Source organism: Sorex araneus, chromosome 4, assembly GCF_027595985.1.
Source record: "Sorex araneus isolate mSorAra2 chromosome 4, mSorAra2.pri, whole genome shotgun sequence".
NCBI classification, from domain to species: Eukaryota; Metazoa; Chordata; class Mammalia; order Eulipotyphla; family Soricidae; genus Sorex; species Sorex araneus.
Window position 1 is genome coordinate 181,558,147 of NC_073305.1, and position 20,100 is coordinate 181,578,246.

Below are 20,100 nucleotides of genomic sequence, written 5' to 3' on the forward strand. Positions count from 1 at the left end.
CACCAGGTGCAGCCGCATTGATGGGGACGGAGCAGATGTGGGTTTCCCAGGATGAGGACATTTGGGGTCCTACGAGAAAAAAAGACCAGGTATAGGGGTAAAACGACCTCAGCAAAGAAATGGAGAAGCACATTTCTAGCTGGAGAAACGCCCATAGGCTGAAATGCCCTTCCATCCTTCTATGCCTGGAAGAAAAGAGAGCTGGAGGGGGTGAATATTCACCCCAAAACAAAGCAGGCCCATAGCAGTCCCCACCCTTCCCATTCCTCACTCACTGCACACAAAATAAATGCAAAACTAAAAAGAATGGCAGAATAGGGAGGACTGGGGAGATAATACAACAGATAAGGCACTTGTCTTGCATGTAGCCAACCCTGATTCAAATCCCTGACTCCATATATAACCCCTGAGTGCCACCAGGAGTGATCCCTGAGCACAGAGCCAGGAGTAAGCCCTGAGTACCACTGGGTGTGGTCCAAAAACAAAACAAAACAGAAAGGTGGGGGTGGCAAGAGGAGAGCCAGTCAGCCCCCTTCACTAAATACAGCTTTCCTTCTCCCACCCCCCAAATGCCCACCTTAGCTGGGGAGGAGGTGAGGAAGTACCCTTACTTTAATCAGTTTGGATACTTTGACTAAATCGAGACTCTTTATAATGTCAAACAACAACTGGGACAGAGAAAAAGCTGATCTCAGTCAATAAATTGGACACATTGAAAAGATAATTAGAAACTATAATGAAACACTACTAGGTGCCCATTATAATGGCTGTTATACAATAGATGGAGTAAACAGGTGTTGGCAAAGAGCTGGAGAAACACAACCCTCACATCTTGCCAGTGAGAACATAAAGTGGTGCAACCATTTGGAGAACAGATTGGCAGATTCTTCAACATATCAGTTAAACAACCCAGCCATTCCACATTCCGGTACCAACTCAAGATGAAAACACATGTTCACACAAAGCCCACTCCTATGAATGCTGATAGCAACTTGATTCATTCCCTAGTAATCCCAAACTAGAAATAGGTCTAAAGCTAATCGACTAATAAATGGATAATGTTTACTGGATTTATCCATATGATGAAATACAACTTAACTACAATCAATGATTTAAAAAGAACAAACCATTGTCATACACTACACCATGAAAAGACACGATATCCAAAGCATCTAAATAAAACTATATGCAAAAGATTGTTGTTTTGGGGACTGACTAATGCCCAGTGGGTAGGGCTCTTGCCTTGCATGTAGCCAACCTGGTTTGGATCCCCAGCATCCCATACGGTCCCCTGAGCACCACCAGGAGCCATTTCTGGCACAGAGCCAGAAGAAAACCCTGAGCATCCCTGGGCATATCCTCTTCCCCCAAAAAGACTCTTGGTTTCATTTACATGAAAGATCCAGAAAAAGGAAACCTAGGCATTTTCACATTAGTGGTCCTTTTAGCTGAAAGTGGAAGTGAGCACAGATCACACGTTGCCAGGAGAGCATGATGCAGCTCGAGGGTGGTGATGCTTCCTCAACTCTACAAACCAACTTGAAAGCACTGAATTACAAGTCAACGTAAACGTTTATTAGCCTATTTCTATGGCGTTGATGGTATGCAAAATTATACACCAATAAAGCTATAAAAAAACAGTCAACATGGGATCAAAGGTAGGGGAGTATAGATAAAACAACTTGGGTAATATGCTGGTAATCTTTGAAGCCAGACAACGGGCACAGGTAATTCATCATATTCTTGTGCTACTTTTATAGATGCGTTACATTCTTCATAGGGCCGAAGATATCCTACAGTGGGTAGGGGGCTTGTCGGGCATGTGGTGGGCCAGGCTCAGTCTCTGGCACAGCGTATGGGCCCCGAGCACCTCCAGGAGTCCTGAACACTGCTGAATGTGGACAAAAAGAAATAATAAATTTTCCATAGAGATTTGAGAGAGATTAGGAGAGAGGAAATCAAAACTTCTTTCTAAAGATGCTCTAATACATATTCAAGTAACACATGTTTTACTATACTTCATTTTCTTTTTTTCTTTATTTGTTTTTGTTGGGGTGGGGGCATATCCTGCAGTGCTCAGGGTTTGCTCCAGGCTCTGTTCTCAGGGATAATTCCTGGGGAACTCAGAGAGTCATCTCTGGGACAGTCTTCAAGCCCTGAACCATCTCTCCAGCTCCGGGATTTCATTTTTCAGTCAGTCCATGAATGTGACAAGACTCAGCAACCTGTGGAGATACAAGTGACTGATGATGAATTAGAGTTTCACTTATTTTCTGTGCCCGACAATGTAAACAGGCCTTACACAATTCAAAAAGCACAAAGTCAAGAAAGCATACACATGGGAGACTAACACTCAAGGATAGTAGAGACAAGGGCCAGGAGGATCGCTCCATGGCTTGAAAGCCGGCCTCACATACAGGGGGAAAAGGCAGGTGGGATAGAGAAGGGACCACCAAGTAAAGGATGCTTGGAGGACTCGCTCAGGATGTGAGATGTGTGCTGAAAGTAGACTATGGGCTTGACCCGTATTGCAAACCACAACACTCAAAAGGCGAGAGAAAGTAAAAGGGAATGTGCCTGTCACGGGGGAGGGGGAAGGGGGCAGGGGGAGGCTAGAGGGATACTGGGAACATTGGTGGTGGAGAATGGGCACTGGTGGAGGGATGGGTACTCAATCATTGCATGACTGAAACTTAATCATGGAAGTTTTTAAGTCTCTAACTGTACCTCACGGTGATTCATTAAAAATAAAAATTAAAAAAATTAAAATTAAAATATACATATTTTTAAAAAGCATATAGCAAAATGACACTTTGAAGTTTATCTGCTTGTAGGGGCCAAAGCAGTACTACAGTGGGTAGGGTGCTGGCCTTGCACATGACTGACCTGGGTTCGATCCTTGGCATCCCATATGGTCCCCTGAGCCTGCCAGGAGTGATCTCTGAGCGTAAAGCCAGGGGTAAGCCCTTGAGCACTGCTGGGTGTGAAACAAAAAACAAATAAAAGTTCATCTGCTCCTAAAGTGTCGCACACACACAAAAATATATCCTTTCCTTTTAAAAATATTTATAGATTTGCATAGGACAGTTATTCAAAACCCTTCACTATTTCAGACCAATTCAATCCAGCTGTGTCAATGAAAACCTTCCTTTGTTTGCCCAGCTACACCAAGCACAGTGGATTAAGAAGCCGAAGGAAGGTCTAGATTCATTAAATCTATGGCTTTCAATAAAGGGAAGAGGCTGATGGAGAAAAATTACTGAGGAATTCAATACAGGTTATATTGGAGTGTTTTTAAGATGTCATATTCCCCAATGGCTCAGGGACAAATGTTCGTGAACTGGTGATTGATAATTAGAGAAAGGAGCTTATCTGGGGGGGGGGGGGGGGGGGCTTGTCATCGAGTAGCTGATTGCGCCCTCTGTTGGAAGAATAAATGCCAATCACCAGTTAATTTAATTTTTTTTAACCAATTAATTTTGTTGTTGCTATTGTTGTTTGCTTGGGAGCCTTACCCAGTGATGCTTAGGGATGACCCCTGACTCTGCACCCAGGAATCACTCCTGGAAATGGTCAGGAGACCAAATGGGATGCTGGGGATGGAACCAGGATCAGTTGCGTGCTAGGCAAACACCCTACCCACTGTACTTAACTGTCTCTCCATCTCACAAGGTTCAATTTGTTTGTTTGTTTGTTTTGTTTTTGGGCCACACCTGGAAATGCTCAGGGGTTACTCCTGGCTCTGCTCAAAGGACTCTACGGGATGCTGAGGATCGAACCCAGGTCTGCCCACGTACGAGGCAAGCACCCTCTTGTACCCTCTGTACTATCTTACTATCTCTCCGACCCTTTTTTTAAAACTACTTTATTTTAGTATATAACAAAATTTTCTATCTCCAGCAGGCCTGATAAAGAAGCTAGTTAGAATTAGAAACTACCAGTTCAGAATTTATACATCACATCACATCTCCCGAGGAAGCAAGCTATTTATATAGCCTGGGTTCACACACACACACACACACACACGCACACACATACACACAAACACACAAATCTATAAATCATTTAATGTTTACAACCCTGTAAATATATCTGGAAAAAATGTCATTATCTTTACTTCCTTCCACTGTTTTAAACTCTGAAATAGAAATTCATTGTCACGTAGAGTCTGTCCTGCTGACTTCCTCTAAGTTTCTGATCTGGCGATTAGACTACTGGAGACCATGCCCCATTTGAAGGAACTGCCAAGAAATTTTACACACTACACTAAAACCTTCTTTAAAAGACAAATAAAAATAAATTGACGTTCCCAGACCATTAGGAAAGGTAGATTGATTCCACAGAGTCAACAATGCTGAAATCAAGAGACCCAAACTTTAACAACCAAACTTAGAAAAATGCCTGTCAAGAGGGCAGGCTGGGAGGTTTTCCTAGGGTCTGCCTGGGAAAGATAGCACAGTGGGTAGGGAGTTTGTTTTGCACGTGGCCGACCCGGGTTCGATTCCCAGCATCCCATATGGTCCCCCGAGCACCACCAGGAGTAATTCCTGAGTGCAAGAGCCAGGAGTAACCCCTGTGCATTGCCAGGTGTGACCCAAAAAGAAAAAAAAAAAAAAAACAGGGCAGGCTGGGGTCAGGGATGGGGATGGGAGAGATATGGGAGGGGCCCTGGGAACTCGGGTAGATAGACGTTGGCCCTGGGGGTGGGACGTATGCTGCAATATTGTGTGTCTAAAACTCAACTATGAATAACTTTGTAAATTACAGTGCTTTATTTTTTTTTAATGTGGAGGAGGGGAAGGAAAAAGGTTTATTTTGTATTTGGAATAAATTTTCTGGTCTGTTACAATGTATATTAAAATGCCAGTTTCTTCTGCTTAGATTCAATAAAGAAGAAAAGAAAATGCATGGTCAAGACTCACACTGATCTCAAAGTTAGTCCTCTAAATCAAAATATTTTGCTCAATCTTTCAAGTTTCCTAAAAATTCAAGATGTCTAAAATCATATTCTTAGCTAAAAATAGATCAAATCCTCAATGATCTCCATTCTGTAGATGTTTCCTAGAAGGTACAAGGTACCTTGTAGAGTGTGTCATCTTTGTCAGCTCGTATTCCTGCTCTTAAAATTCACATGCCCTGATTTTATAAACAGTTTTAAAAGGAAATAGAGCCGGAGTGATAGCACAGTGGACAGAGTGCTTGCCTTCCATGTAGCCAACCCAGGTTCAATCCCCAGTACCCTGTATGGTCCCCTGAGTACTGCCAGTACTACCAGGAGTGATCTCTGAGTGCAGAGCCAGGAATAAGCCCTGAGTACCTCTGGAGGTGGCCCAAAAACCAAAAAAAAGAAAAAAGTGTTCTCAAAGAGTCAACATACTTACCACCAGAGGGGGGAAAACAACTTTTGTGGTAACCAGGCAGACCCTAGGGAAACCTTCCACCCAGAACAATCTCTGTGGTTCTTGATCTGGCTTGCTGGCACCAAGTGCTTCCGGTTTCGAACTTCCACATGTGTGCTGATTTCTCTGCCCAACTTGCCCTCTTCCTTCAGTTCTGGAAGAAACCACGTAAAAGAGTCTGTGGGAAAAGCTGCCAGAGGGTCTAGCTTCCCATGACCTAAAGAAATGGAGGTGTGGGCGGGGCATCTTGGTGACAACAGAGAAAAAGCCATAACGGCAAAAGGGTGGCCAGCCCTCGTGAGAAAATCCTCCCCCCAGTCAGAGAAGCCAGCCATCTGGAACCCCTCACCCAGAAGCTGACATTTCTCCTAAGAACTGAGTCTTGATCCAGCCTGAAAATCCAGTTTAACAAGTGGCTCCAAACAGGAAGAGAAGACACTTCTTAGTGGGGTCGGGAGAACATCCAGGTGGCCTACTTCCAATTTCTATCTTTGCAAAATGTTTTTTAGTGTATGCGAAGCATCACCATAGCAATAATTCATGATTAAATGCCTGCATCTGAGGGGAGGTGGAGTTAAAACATATCTCACCAACAGAAGAGGGAAGATATAGAAGACGTTTACAGGTCTCTAGTATAAAAAGTCATAACCTGCATTTGTTATGCCTAAAATCCCTGAAATACTGTAGCATCTTTCACCGAAAAGCTAGCAGGTTTTGGTTTCCTGTTATATTTCCTAGACAAGAAAGAAGCACTTCTGTCCCCCTGTGCTCAGGCCCAATGTAAGTTTCACTGTGCCCAATAAAACAATGAAGGTTAAAATTCTGATTTTTCTCCCAACCATCTTCTCCCTTGGGGGCTGTCGCTATGAATAGGCAGCCTGGAACATTTCACTCTTTAAATGATTTAGCACCAACGTCACTAGGAAAAAGACATTATTTGCAGAGTTTATTTCCTAGGGTCTCAGGCTTCTGCGCACAGGTCTTCCTGTTGCTATTAAGGGCGAGTTTGTGACTTCCAGCATCCTCCAGCATCTTCCTCTCCCCCTCGAGTCCGGGGATCAGTTCTCCAAGAACCAGAATATTTGCACTCAGGAATCACTCCTTGGAGCAACTGTGTTGTTTGTTTGTTTGTTTGTTTGTTTGTTTGTTTGTGAGCCACACTCTACAATATGCAGGGCTTCCTCCTGATTCTGCACTCAGGAATCAGTTCCGATGGGGCTTGGAGGACCAGGTGGGGCCAGGGACTGAACCCAGCCACAGGTAAGGCAAGCGCCCCACCTGCTGTGCTATCTCCCTAGCCCCAAGCCGGAATATCTGAAGTCCCCTGGGGACAAAGCCCTTCTGCTGACCTACTCTGAAGGCTGTTGAGCCCCGAGATGTGGAGACTAGTTATTATTATCCGGCCTTAAGTCAACGAGGACTTGAAACTCCACTCAAGACATAACTCAGAGTTTTTTGGTTTGGGCTAATATAGGAGGTAAGATGCTTGTTTTGCAGGCAGCCAACCGGGGTTGGTCCCCAGTATCCAAAATTATTCCCTGGGGCTGGAGTGATAGCACAGCGGGAAGGGCATTTGCCTTGCACGCGGCCGACCTGGGTTCTAATCCCAGCGTCCCATATGGTCCCCTGAGCACCGCCAGGGGTAATTCCTGAGTTAAGAGCCAGGAGTAACCCCTATGCATCGCCGGGTGTGACCTAAAAACCAAAAAAAAAAAAAAAATTATTCCCTGAGCATCACCCAAAGTGATCCCTGCGTGCAGAGCCAGGAATGAGCCCTGAGCACTGCCAAGTGTGGCTGAAAAATCGAGAGAATTTTCTTGGTTTTGCTGTTGATTTGGGGGGAGGTCGTTGTTTGTTGTGGGGAGAGGGTGGTGTTGGGCCACACCTGGCAGTACTCAGGGCTTATTCCTGGCCCAGGGATCACGTTGGGTGGTCCTTAGGGGGCTGTATGTGATACTGTGCATTGAACTGAGGCCCGCTGTATGCAACACAAGCACTTTAACCCCTGTACTATATATCTCTGACCCCCACAACCCAAGGTTTAAGTGATCTGCCTCAAGAGATGCAGCCTTCATATAAAAATGCCAGAAACTTTGCTATTAACAAGTTCCCCCAATAAAACCAGGCAGCCTAATTTGTTGTAGTTTCAAAGTGGGGGATTTCAGCCTTGAAAAGTTCAAAGGATACTCTTTGGATAGTAGGTGCCAACCTGGTCTGCTCAGAGGGCAAAAACAAAAAACTCCCCCGTTCGACCTGACCTGGGCCTTTTTAAGCTGCCACCTCCCTCTCCTGCTGAGAGAAGGTCAGGTCTGTAGAACTGGTTATTCCTCCCATCTTTCCTCCATTCTCCCTGACGCGAAAGGAGAATCGCTGTGATGGAATGACGTCCTTTTGAGAAGTCTTTATTTCACAGGGCGGTGTGTCCAACTGTATCCTCGGGCCCGTTTCCAAGAACTAGAGCAACTAGCCTGCTGAGTGGCTAGGCTCTGTGCTCCCCTGGAAGAGCAGGAAAGAGACTCCCCTAGGATGCTCACAGGCCTCAGCTGCCCACCGTAGGACTGTTCCGGCCCCGTGACCACCACCAGGCTGTCTCCTCATTGGTGACATATCAATCATGGCCACCTTGCCTCACTCGGGGGTGGGTCCTTATCTCAAGAGTCACTGCATGAGGAAGCACTAACGCAGCAAAGTGTCCTAAGAATAAACCCAGGGCTGTAGCCATAGTGCTCGAGTAAGGCCATAGTACACGGGTAAGGCCATAGTACACGGGTAAGGCCATAGTGCTCGGGTAAGGCCACGGGTAAGGCCATAGTACACGGGTAAGGCCATAGTGCTCAGGTAAGGCCATAGTGCTCGGGTAAGGCCACAGTACATGGGTAAGGCCATAGTACACATGTAAGGCCATAGTACACAGGTAAGGCCATAGTACACGGGTAAGGCCATAGTGTGGGGGTAAGGCATTTGCCTGGCGTGCAGCCAACTTGTGTTTGATCCCCGGCACCACAAGAGGTGATTCCTGAGCACAGAGCCAGGAGTAATCCCTGAGCATCGCCAGGCATGGACCAAAAGCCAAAAAAAAAAAAAAAAGGAATCAACTCAGACTACAGTTTTCTAACATTTAATTTTTTTTGGGGGGGGGCAGAGAGATAGTACAGTGGGGAGGGCACTTGCCTTGCACACAGCAGACCTGAGTTCTAGCCCCATCCATATGGCATCCATATGGTCCCCCAAGCCCACTCGGAGTGATTCCTGGGTGCAAAACCAGGTACAAGCCCTGAGTACCTCTGATGTGGCCTAAAAATACAAAAAAAAAAAAATTTAAAAATTCTTTCCAGGCTGTCTCTCTGCCCATTTCACTGCACTCTAAGTGCCGGCCAGAACAAAGAACTCAGAACTCAGCTAGGGAAGCAGGAACGGAGGTTTTACCAAGTTGAAAGTCGCTGAAGGAAGATGAGGGCAGCCCTGCCCAGAGAGGCTGCTCTGGGTTCAAACAGACTAATTCATCACCGAGCTAGAGCAATAGTACAGCGGGCAGGGTGCCTGCCTGCACAGAGCCGATCGGGGTTCATCCCCAGCATCCCATAAGGTCCCCTGATAATCACCAGGAGTAACCCCTGCCATTGCTGGGTGTGGCCCCAAAACAAACAATAATAAATAAATAAAATTTTCTTCTGGGCCCAGAGAGATAGCACAGTGGGTAAGGTACTTGCCTTGCATGTAGCCAACCTGGATTCAAAACCCGGCACCAGGTATGCCCCACCCCCGCCCCGACCACTCCAGGAATGATCCCTGAGCACCACCAGGTGTGGCCCCCAAATCAAAACTATTAAAATGAAATAAAACCGGGGCTGGAGTGATAGCACAGCGGGTAGGGTGTTTGCCTTGCACGCGGCCGACCAGGGTTCGATTCCCAGCATCCCATATGGTCCCCTGAGCAAGGCCAGGGGTAATTCCTGAGTACAGAGCCAGAAGTGACCCCTGAGCATCGCTGGGTGTGACCCAAAAAGCAAAAAAAAAACAAAAAAATAAAAACATAAAATGAAATAAAACCAGTTTCTGGCACTCTCCTGAGGTTTCCCCTCTTCTCTTCCCCTTTCTCCTCTTCCTCCTGCCGTAGGGAAGGGCCCAGCAGAGGAAAGACCATGACCAATCGGCAAAGAGACTCTGGACACCAGCCTTGTCCCTCTGTGGCACTGCCTGTCCTTTGATGCTATTTCCAATGTCTGAAGTCAGTGGCAGGAAGTGGTTTCTGCCTGTCCTGTCCACAGTCTCTTTACAGCTCAGGACAATGTTCCCGCGTGGACCAAGTGACTTTAGGACCGAGCAAGGCCCAGGGTTCCCCTCAAGGGGCCAGTTGCCCCCACCTGCTTTTCTCAGCAGCAGGATAGAGAAGGCCACGGTGGAGGCCGGGCGCAGAGCGGAAGGAAGAACGGGGTCGGGGCAGGCGTTGGGGCAGGGGAGTTTGAATCACAGGCTGTAAATCACCCCCTCCCTGCCCATACACAGGAGCCAGCCGGCAGGCAGAAGACCCGGCCAGGCCGAGACATAGAAATGAATAACGCCAGCACCTCTGAACAAAGAGGAAAAACAATGTAGGTTGTTTTCTTTTGTTTGAGTTTCTACCCGGGCAAGAAAATATATATTGAGTGTGTATGGCTGCCAACGGAAACTTCTGGAATTTTACTTGCTAGTCTTAAAGGAAGTTAAGTAAATGCTGGTGTGTGTGTGTGTGTGTGTGTGTGTGTGTGTGTCTGTGTGTGTCTGTCTGTGTGGTGTGTGTGTGTTTCTGTCTGTGTGTTCTGTCTGTGTGTCTGTGTGTATGTCTGTGTGTCTGTCTGTGTCTGTGTGTCTGTATGTGTGTCTGTGTGTGTTTCTGTATGTATGTTTTTTCTGTCTGTCTGTATCTGTGTATATATCTGTGTGCATGTTCTTGTGTGTGTCTGTGTATCTGTGTCTGTCTGTCCTGTGTCTGTGTCTGCGTGTCTGTATGTTTCTGTCTGTCTGTTCTGTGTGTTGTGTCTGTGTGTCTGTCTGTCTGTCTGTTTGGGTATGTCTGTGTGTGTCTGTATATGTGTCTGTCTGTCGGTGTCTGTATGTGTGTCTGTGTGTTTCTGTGTCTGTGGTGTGTGTCTGTGTCTGTGTGTCTGTGTGTGTCCCTGTGTATGCATGCTTTCACTTTGGACTTTAAAATGATGACCAAGTGAAACAGTTTCTGGGTTTGTGCTCAGGGGCTCTTGTCAGTTTTTGTTTTGATTAGAGAAATGTAGAGAACGTGACATTCTCGGGGAGGAACAGGAGGGAGATTCTGGGAACAGGAGTCGGAACACAGCTGGAAAGCCCCCTCAGGTTCCAGCCTGTGCACATACAAGAGACTGCGACGGGCAGCGGGCAGCGTCCAGCTCCCCGGTGAATCATGCAGCAGGACTGCAGAATACTTCCTGCCAGCGTCCACTGTGCGTCCAGGGCGCATTCCTGGCAAACGCCCATTTCAACTCTCGTACAGCCACGCAAGGTCCTGGAAGGTCATTGTGCCCACTGTCTGCCAAAAGAGTTTTGAAGAGATGTTTCTGCTTATTTGGGCGGGGCACACCCTACAATAGTAGGTGCTCATTGAGGGGAGGGGCATGTAGTGCCACGGATCAAACCTCGGCCTCCTGCATGCAAGGCACATGCTCCAGCCCCTGGGTTACCGCCTGCCCCTTGAGGAAGGTTTTGTTTGGTTGGTTTTTTGTTTTGGGGGATGTTTGTTTGTTTGTTTGTTTGTTTGGGAGAGTGTGTGTGTATGAGAGAGAGAGAGAGAGACAGAGGCAGAGACAGAGACAGAGAGAAGACAGAGAGACAGAGAAAGACAGAGAGCCCATGAGAAGGTTTTACTCTTTGGTGTAAGGTTTTGGTTTGGTTTTGGTTTCAGGAGCACACCCAGTGGTGCTCAGGGCTTACTCCTGGCCCCGCACTCAGGGATCACTCCTGGAATGGCTCGGAGAACCATATGTGTCGCTGGAAATCCAACCTAGTTCTGCCACATGCAAGGTAAGCGCCCCACCCCCTCTGCTGTCACTTTGGCCCCAGGTTTTACTCTGTGATATTCAAATGATTCCCACCTCCTGCCTCAGCCTCTTGCCAATCTCTTGGAGATCTGACACAGGAATGATGCCATTTGGGTGCAGAACAAGGCAAGGTGAGTCAGCTGCCCTGAAGAGCTTTCGGAAAGATGGCACAGCTTCCAGCAGACCCCCCTCCCCGCAGTGGGAACCTGAGTGAGGAGGATGCACCTCCCCGCCCGTCTGCTCTCTCTGCTGGCCCTCTGTTTGCTTCCTCAACAGAGACGGACACCATAGTGTCCAGAGGCAGCCTTCAGTCGTGCCCCTGCGCAGAGAGGCAGCGGGCTGGTGGGGAGGGTCCTCATCCAGACACAGCAGGTCTTCACCTGCTCCGGGACCCTCCCGCTGATGTAGGAGATGGGGAGAGGCCCATGGCAACAATTTACAATACTACAAATAAATGTCACTGTCACTGTCATCCCGTTGCTCATTGATTTGTTCAAGTAGGCACCAGTAACATCTCTCATTGAGAGACTTATTGTTACTGTTTTTTGGCATATCCAATATGCCACAGGTAGCTTGCCAGAATCTGCCATGTGGGCGAGATACTCTCGGTAGCTTGCTGGACTCTCCGAGACGGGGGGAGGAATTGAACACAGGTCGGCCGCGTGAAAGGAGAATGCCCAACCGCTGTGCTATTGCTCCAGCCCACAAATAAATGTAATATTACATTTATGGATGGAATAAGACCAATAGCCCGATGCTAGAAAGAGCCCCTATTGTCAGGAATCTCCCTTTACTTACTTTTAAGACTCACCTCTCGGTATCAATATTGCACAGCACAATGCCCAAAGGGAGAGCGAGACAGAGAAACAGAGACAGACAGAGACAGAGACAGAGAAACAGAGACAGAGACAGGCAGAGACGGAAGCAGAGACAGAGAGCAGTGCCTGCCATAGAGGCAGGCAGGGAGTGGACAGTGGGGGTGATGGGAGGGGCCCTGGGGACACAGGAGCTGGGAAGTGTGCACTGGTGAAGGGGTGGGTGTTGGAACACTGTATGGCTGAAATACAATCATGAACAGCTTTGTAAGGGTCTACCTCACAATGACTCGATAAAATAAATAATAAAACCAATTTTTCTTGTAAATGGCCCACCTTGTGAGCTCAGGCCTGATAAGATTTTCACGTGGGCGCCAGCAACAGAGCCAGAGCAGGCTGGACCCCCTTCGAGAGATGCTCCAGCAGGAAGAAAAGATCAAGAAAGGAGTTTCAAAGAAGACCATCAACCACTCCCAACTCTACCCCTTGGCAACCTCCCTAGCAACGGACATTTGCCCAGGTAGAAGCCCCGAGTGGGGGCAGGCTGGGAAAACCCTGGAAAAGACACCTTGAACAAACCCGAGAGAGGTTTGGCACGCGCACACATGTGTCGCCCGCATCTCCCCTCTTGAGACATGGACTTTCATGCCTACTGCTGCGGAGTGTAGAGACACCCTCTCCGTCCTTGGAGAAGCCCGCGTTCTCTCTTGAGCGCATCGCTCAAATACAAAGAGCTTGAACTTAGGGGCGCAAGAGAGAGACAGCTCAGGGGACTGGAGTATGTGGAGGAGGCCTGAGCTCAGTTCCAGCACAGCGCAGTTACCCGAGTACCCCAGAGACAGCCATAGCCCCCCGGCACCTCCGGGGTGTACAAAAAACAAGGAAAAAAAGTTTGAACTTAGATGTCAGGGGAGAACAGATGAGGTCAATTTTCAGCTCTCGTGCTTACTACATTTATTGCCAGTCGCTTCTGGGAAATGCAAAGACGATTGTTAAACAAAGGCTCTTTCTCTGTAGTATTTATACCGCTTTGGAGTATTTATACTACTCTACTAATTCTGCAGTCTAATAGTTTAAGTATTTCAGAATTCAGGAATACCGTAAATTCTGGTGATCTATCTGGCAAATGGGATGTCTCTGTAGGAAAATGACTTGCTCCTTCGGCTATTCCCCAGACACTGGTATTCTAACTCAAGGATAGAAACCCTCTGGGTGGCCAAAGAAATAACACCGAGGTGAGGTGTCTGCCTTGCATATTCCCATTCGAGTTTGATCCCCAGAACCACGTGTGCTCCCCAAGCACTGCCAGAAGTGATCCCTGAGCCCAAATTCAAGAATAAACCCTAATCACAGAAGGGTCTAACCTAAAACCCAATGCCCCACCCCCCACCAAAGAAAAACCCAAACTCTATCAAAGATGCCCACCCCCTCTCATCTTCAGTAGGCCAGTACACCTTTCTAACGAACTGGATTAAATCTTTCTTTCTTTCTGTATCTCTGCTGCTTGAAAGATAAGACATCTAATAAGCACCTGTCAGCTGAATATATACATCAAGAAATGCATCGTGGGGACTGGAGTGATAGCACAGCGGGTAGGGTGTTTGCCTTGCACGCGGCCAACCCGGGTTTGATTCCCAGCATCCCATATGGTCCCCTGAGCACCGCCAGGAGTAATTCCTGAGTGTAGAGCCAGGAGTAACCCCTATGCATCGCCGGGTGTGACCCAAAAAGAAAAAAAAAAGAAAAGAAAATAAATGCATCGTGAAGAGACTGGAGAGGTAGAATGGGGGATAAGGCATTTGCCTCGCACATGCAGCTGACCTGTGTTCAATCCTCAGCACCTCCTACAGTGCCCCAAGTACCACCAGGTGCAGCCCCAAACACAAAAAGTAAAGTTTCAACTTTAAACAGAAAGTTTTTTAAAAAAAAAAAAAAAAAGAAAAGAAAAGAAGAAGAAGAAATCCACTTGGGCTTGAGGTTCAGGCCACTGCTCCCCACACCGTTAGGATTGGAACCTGCTGGTCATAAATGCTCTTTTTTTAATCTAAGAAGGAACAGCTGGAATATGGGAGGAAATGATGAGATTACAGGATTTCCGGAAAAGTTCATGATCAACAACATTATATGCAAGGGGTCTTTATAAACAGCACTGGTATATTTTACATCAATGCCTGACATGACCTTTTGTGCTTTTTGAGCTACCTCAGTTACGGTAACATCAGAGAAGGTAGCCAAATCATTTATCATAAATTGAAGTGCTTTCCTTTTCTTGTGAATCAATACTTGAAAATCAATGCATGTACCAAACTCAGATACACTCAGAGATGCTATCAAAACACAGATGCATGAGGAGTCTATATACTCTTATTTATATTCATATATGTTATATATGAATATTCCCTATCTCCTCTTCTTTATATATGTTGCACTGGGCCAGAGTGATATCAACAGACTTGAATCCCTTTCTCAGTGTGAAAAAGAATTGTTTAACCATGTTTGCTTTGTGGGGGGAGAGCTGTTGGGCCACATCTAGCAGTGCTCAGGGCTCACTCCTGACTCTGCACTCAGGAATCGCTCCTGGCAGAGTTCGGGGAAACATATGGGATGCCGGGGATTGAACCCAGGGTTGCATGCAAGACAAAGACACATTGTAACACCACTCTGGCCCAAGCAATGTGAAAAATTGTTAAGTGAGTTAAATAAAAATGGGGTAGGGGGAAGAAAACAATCCACAGGGGAAATGTCACACTTCACAGGACTCCTCTGAATTTCTTTCGCTTGAGCGTTTCAGAGCTTGTATTCACTCCTCATTCCAGCCTACACCTTTCTCAGGAGAGTCTCATCAGCACTTGGAATAAATTCAAGCTGCGGGTCCTCCCTTTCGTGGGCACTTGTCTTTCATCTGATTGCCAAATAAGATTTAGAGCCTCTAAAATAATTTCAGACATCAGGAAAATGGGGGAGAGTGAAGGAAGTAATCGTAGAAAGGTGACTTCTCGATTCTGCAAGGCTTATACCACCCACCTAGGGTTATTTCTACTCAGGACACTTTAATTTTTATTATGGTGGCAAGGGGGACACTGCTGATGGTGCGCAGCCAGGGGCCACACCTGGCTCTGTGCTCAGAGGACCACATGCTAAGAAGGCCCCTTAAACTCTGTGCTATCCTGATAACATGACACTTGCCATAGCCATGCCACCGCACGCCGCACCAGGCTGTTTCACCCAGGGCGCCCCAGAGGGGCGGGTGAGAGTCCTCCCCACCCCAAGGGACCCAGCCCCGGCAGCCAAAAGCCTCCAGAACCAACCACCACCACCTCAAGGCCACTTCCCACATGCTCAGGCAGAGCCTCACGGACTAGTGAACCTATTCCTGAACCTCGTGGCCTCGATCCATAAGACACACCCTATCCATACTCCAAGAGTACCGCACCACATTTGATGGAGTTCAAACAGCAGGCAACCAATCATAGAGGGAAATATATATATATGGATATATATATCCATATGGATAGATATGGATATATATGACATCCACTACCTAGCCACCGAGTTAGATGAGTTATATGTGATACTCCTAGCATAGCTCTTTTGATTCCTCTTTGGGATACCCAAATAGCGTTCTCATCCTGTTTGCGTAGGGCCCAGGCCTCTGAGGCATTTGTTAGTGCAGGAAGAACAGTGAAATCGAAAAGATGTGCCCAGAGTCGGAGGTTCTTTGTTCTCTTAACCACTTCTTCGACCCTCTTGAAGGCATTCCACGCTGCTCTCTTTCTCCTGCGCAGTTCTGGCACCAAGTCATTCCTCATGTTGATTTCTCGACCCAGGTACACATAGCTGCTGCATTCGGAGATGTTCGTTCCATTGAGAGCAAATGGAGCTTCAGGGACTAGTTCGTTTTTCATGAGCATTTTCTTCATGAGATTCAGCTGCAATCTGACCTTTCCACACTTGTGGTCGAAGTCAGCCAGCATTTGTGCCGCTTGGCTAATGTTTGGTGTTATGAGAACGATGTCATCAGCGAAGCGGAGGTGGTGTAATTGCTGACCGTCTATCTTCACTCCCATTCCTTCCCATTCGAGTCGTCGCATGATGTTCTTGAGGGTGGCACTGAAGAGTTTCAGTGAAATGGTATCACCCTGCCGCACCCCTCTCTTTACATCAATGATCATTTCCTTGTAGAATGTGAGATCCTGGTGGTGAATCCACAATACAGCTCCCAGAGGATTTTGATATACTGAGTTTGAACACCCTGTCTGGCTAGGACTTCCAAACACTATCCACTACCCAGCCACCGCCAGGCTCCAGACCGCTCTCTGGACACTTGGGCCGAACCTCACATACGAGTGAAGCCCTGCAAAACCAGGTAAGCAGAACTTTGCGACCTTGAACTCTAGGTTCAACGAGACCCGGAAACAAGATCCTCTGTCTGCCTCCTCCAATCTCCGGTATCTGAGGGAGGGGTCCAACCCAGACGCCCCACCCTACCCAAACGAGATAAATACCTCACCGGCCGACCCCCACTACATCCACTACCCAGCCACCGCCACACTCCAGGCCACTCTCTGACACACCATAAGACAATACCCATTATTCCCCGCACCATATTTGATAGGGTTCAAATTTGGTGTGAACCATGGTAACATTCCTAAGGGCAATTGGAGGCCGCCCTAAAAGCTTCCGTCCCTCTCAGAGAGCCCGGCAAGCTACTGAGAGTATCCCGCCCGCACGGCAGAGCCTAGCAAGCTACTCGTGGTGTATTTGATATGCCAACAACAGTAACAACAATTGGCCTCATTCACCTGGGGGGGGAAAGAGCCCCCAATATGGCAGCATTAAGAAAGATGAGCAAGAAGAGGCTGAAAAAATTTCGGGGACGAACTAGACTGCCAAAACGAAGAAAGACTAAAATGATTGTCTGTACTTTCAACGCTCGTATGCTGGCATCAGAAACATCCATCGAGGACCTGATGATGCAAGCACAGAAGATCAAGTACGACATCATTGGTCTGACCGAAATGAGGAGACATCAATCACATCACGCCATTTTCGACACTGGAGATGAATTGTTCCTCGGAACATGCGACAACAGAGGTGTCAGTGGCATTGGTGTCAACACAAACTTGTCAACACGAACTTGGCCATGAGCATTGATTCATTCGAATGCCTAACAACCCGAATCGGACAATTACGCTTGAATAGATGTGGCTCACTGCCTGCAGTTTCTATCTTTGTTGTCTACACACCAACTTTCAACTACAATGAAGAAATTGAGAGATTCTACATAGAACTGGAGAAGTTCTATAAAGAAGACCACACCTTCTACAAGATCATTGTTGGTGATTTTAATGCCAAGATAGGTCTGAGAAGGTCACCCGAAGAACTCCACATTGGGACCCAATGACCTAGAATGGAACGATCAGGGCGAGAGACTGTCTGAATTCATCATGTTGACCAAGACCATCCATGGTAACTCACAGTTCCAGAAGGCCGAACCTAAATGCTGGACATGGGAGTCTCCCGGTGGACAGTTCCACAATTAAATTGACCACATCATATTCAATCGGAGGTTTTGCCTGACTGATGTCACTGTTGTCCCAAAATTCCAAACGGGATTGGACCACCGTCTCCTTTGTGCGAAATTCTACTTCACAGAGCGGGGAGAAAAGTCTGCAAAATTTAAGTCTAAGAAGGCAACTCCCAGAATGACCACCAACTGGGAGCTTTTTAGCACTATTGCAGCAACGTGAGAAGATGCCGTCCTTGACAATATCAACGAGGAATACGATCAACTGGTTCAGCACCTCCATGACTGTGCGAGGAATGCCGAGAGTGAGAAAGCCACAAACAGACAATGCCTTCGGAAACTCTCGAGCTCATTCGTCAACGTGGTTTGGCACGAGCCTCAGGCAACCACAAGCTAATGTCCGAGCTCACAAAGCTGTGCAGAGATGTGATAAAGGAAGACCTCAAAGAGGGAAGAGCAGCAGTGTTGGCCAGTGCAGCAGAAGCCGGGAAAGGTATTCGCAGTGCTCGCCTGTCCTTCGCCAACTACAAGCCCAAGATGACTACCCTCCGAACGTCCCGATGGATCTATCACATCTTCCAGTAAGGCAATGGAGAGGATTATTCACAACTTCTACTCGGATCTCTTTGACAGCCATGTCCACCTGCCCACATACCAAATTCTGCAGGATGGATATATCTTTCCCAACATCCTCCCTTCTGAAATCCGAAATGCCATTTCGTTGGTAAAGACTTGAACAGCACCTGGTCCGGACAAGGTCAAACCCGAACACCTGAAGAATCTGCCACCAGTACTCATCAATACACTGGCCCGACTCTTCACACGCTACCTGTCTTAATGCAAGGTTCTGTCCCAGTGGAAAACCAGTAGGACTGTTCTGTTGTACAAGAAGGGAGACATCCACGACATCGGCAACTATCGCCCAATCTGCCTGCGGTCTGTCATCTAGAAGTTGTTCACTCGTGTCATCCTGAATAGAATAGGCAGAACACTAGACAAAGGACAACCATGCGAGCAAGCTGGGTTCAGAAGGGGATTCAGCATGATAGACCATATCCACATAATGACCAGACTCATTGAAGTTTCGAGAGAGTTCAAGATGCCACTCTGTCTAACGTTCATCGACTTAAAGAAGGCCTTTGATTCTGTTGAGACTGAAGCGATCATTGAAACCCTAACCAAACAGGGCATTCAAACTCAATATTTAATTTATTATTATTTAATTTATTAATCTATCTATAGCTTTTTGGTGCTGCTGCTGCTGTTGCCGGGGACATAGATCTTCTCCTCCTTGATGACTTCAAGCTGGTCATTAATGACTTCACATATCACATATGACCACCAAAGAGAGAACTCTTAAGCCCTGAAAATGCAACAACACTGAAGGACGTGAAGACGCTGGTGGAGCAGTTGCACACCACACTGTGCATCGAGCAGCACCAGTTAAACAAGGAGAGGGAGCTCATCGAGAGGCTCGAGCACCTCAAGGAGCAGCTGGCACCCCTGGAAAAGGTACAAATTGAGATTAGCAGGAAATCCGAGAAGAGGACCACTTTGGTACTATGGGGTGGACTTGCGTACATGGCCACACAGTTCGGCATTTTAGCCCGCCTGACCTGTGAGAATCTTCCTGGGACATCATGGAACCAGTCCCTACTTCATCACTTATGGAAGTACCATGGCAATGCATGCTTATTTTGTAATGACACGCCAGGAATATGTTTATCCAGAAGCCAGAGACAGACAATACTTATTATTTTTCCATAAAGGAGCTAAAAAGTCACGTTCTGACCTAAAGAAACACAATCAACTCAAGGATGCAATTGCTCAGGCATAAATGGACCTTAAGAGACTGAGAGATCCATTACAAGGTCATCTGCCCCTCCGTCAGACTGGTGACAAGGATTGATCTCTCCTCGGAGCCTTGCACCCCAGCAGGAAGAATGCCTGTCTCTGATGATTGCCAGAGCAGGGCAGAGGAGTTTTAACCTTTAACTAGAAAATACCAATAAAAGGGATCTTAGAGAAGAAAGAAATGGCGAGATCTAAGGATCAGGCTTTGTGGACTAAAAGCTTCAAGGTCTTAGTGAACATTGTCTTAATCAAGCATCTCAGTTTCCGAATGAAAAATGATGCAATTACATAGCTGAGAGATTCAAAAAATGAAAATTATGCCGGGGACGGGGGAGAGGGGGGCGGGTGTTCATTTCTTGCCTCTTCTCTGCAGGGTCAGCAAAACAGTAACACACCGGCACCCCACTCTGCTCTACTTTTTTTTTTTTAATTTAACTTTTCTTATTTTTGACATAGAG

At 47.0% G+C, this 20,100-nt stretch overlaps 1 pseudogene; it reads left to right on the forward strand.

Moving 5' to 3' along the window:
• LOC101541568 (calcium uniporter protein, mitochondrial-like) overlaps positions 1-19,697 on the forward strand; it is a 68,809-nt pseudogene extending 49,112 nt beyond the window's left edge.
• Positions 19,698-20,100: the final 403 nt, after the last annotated feature.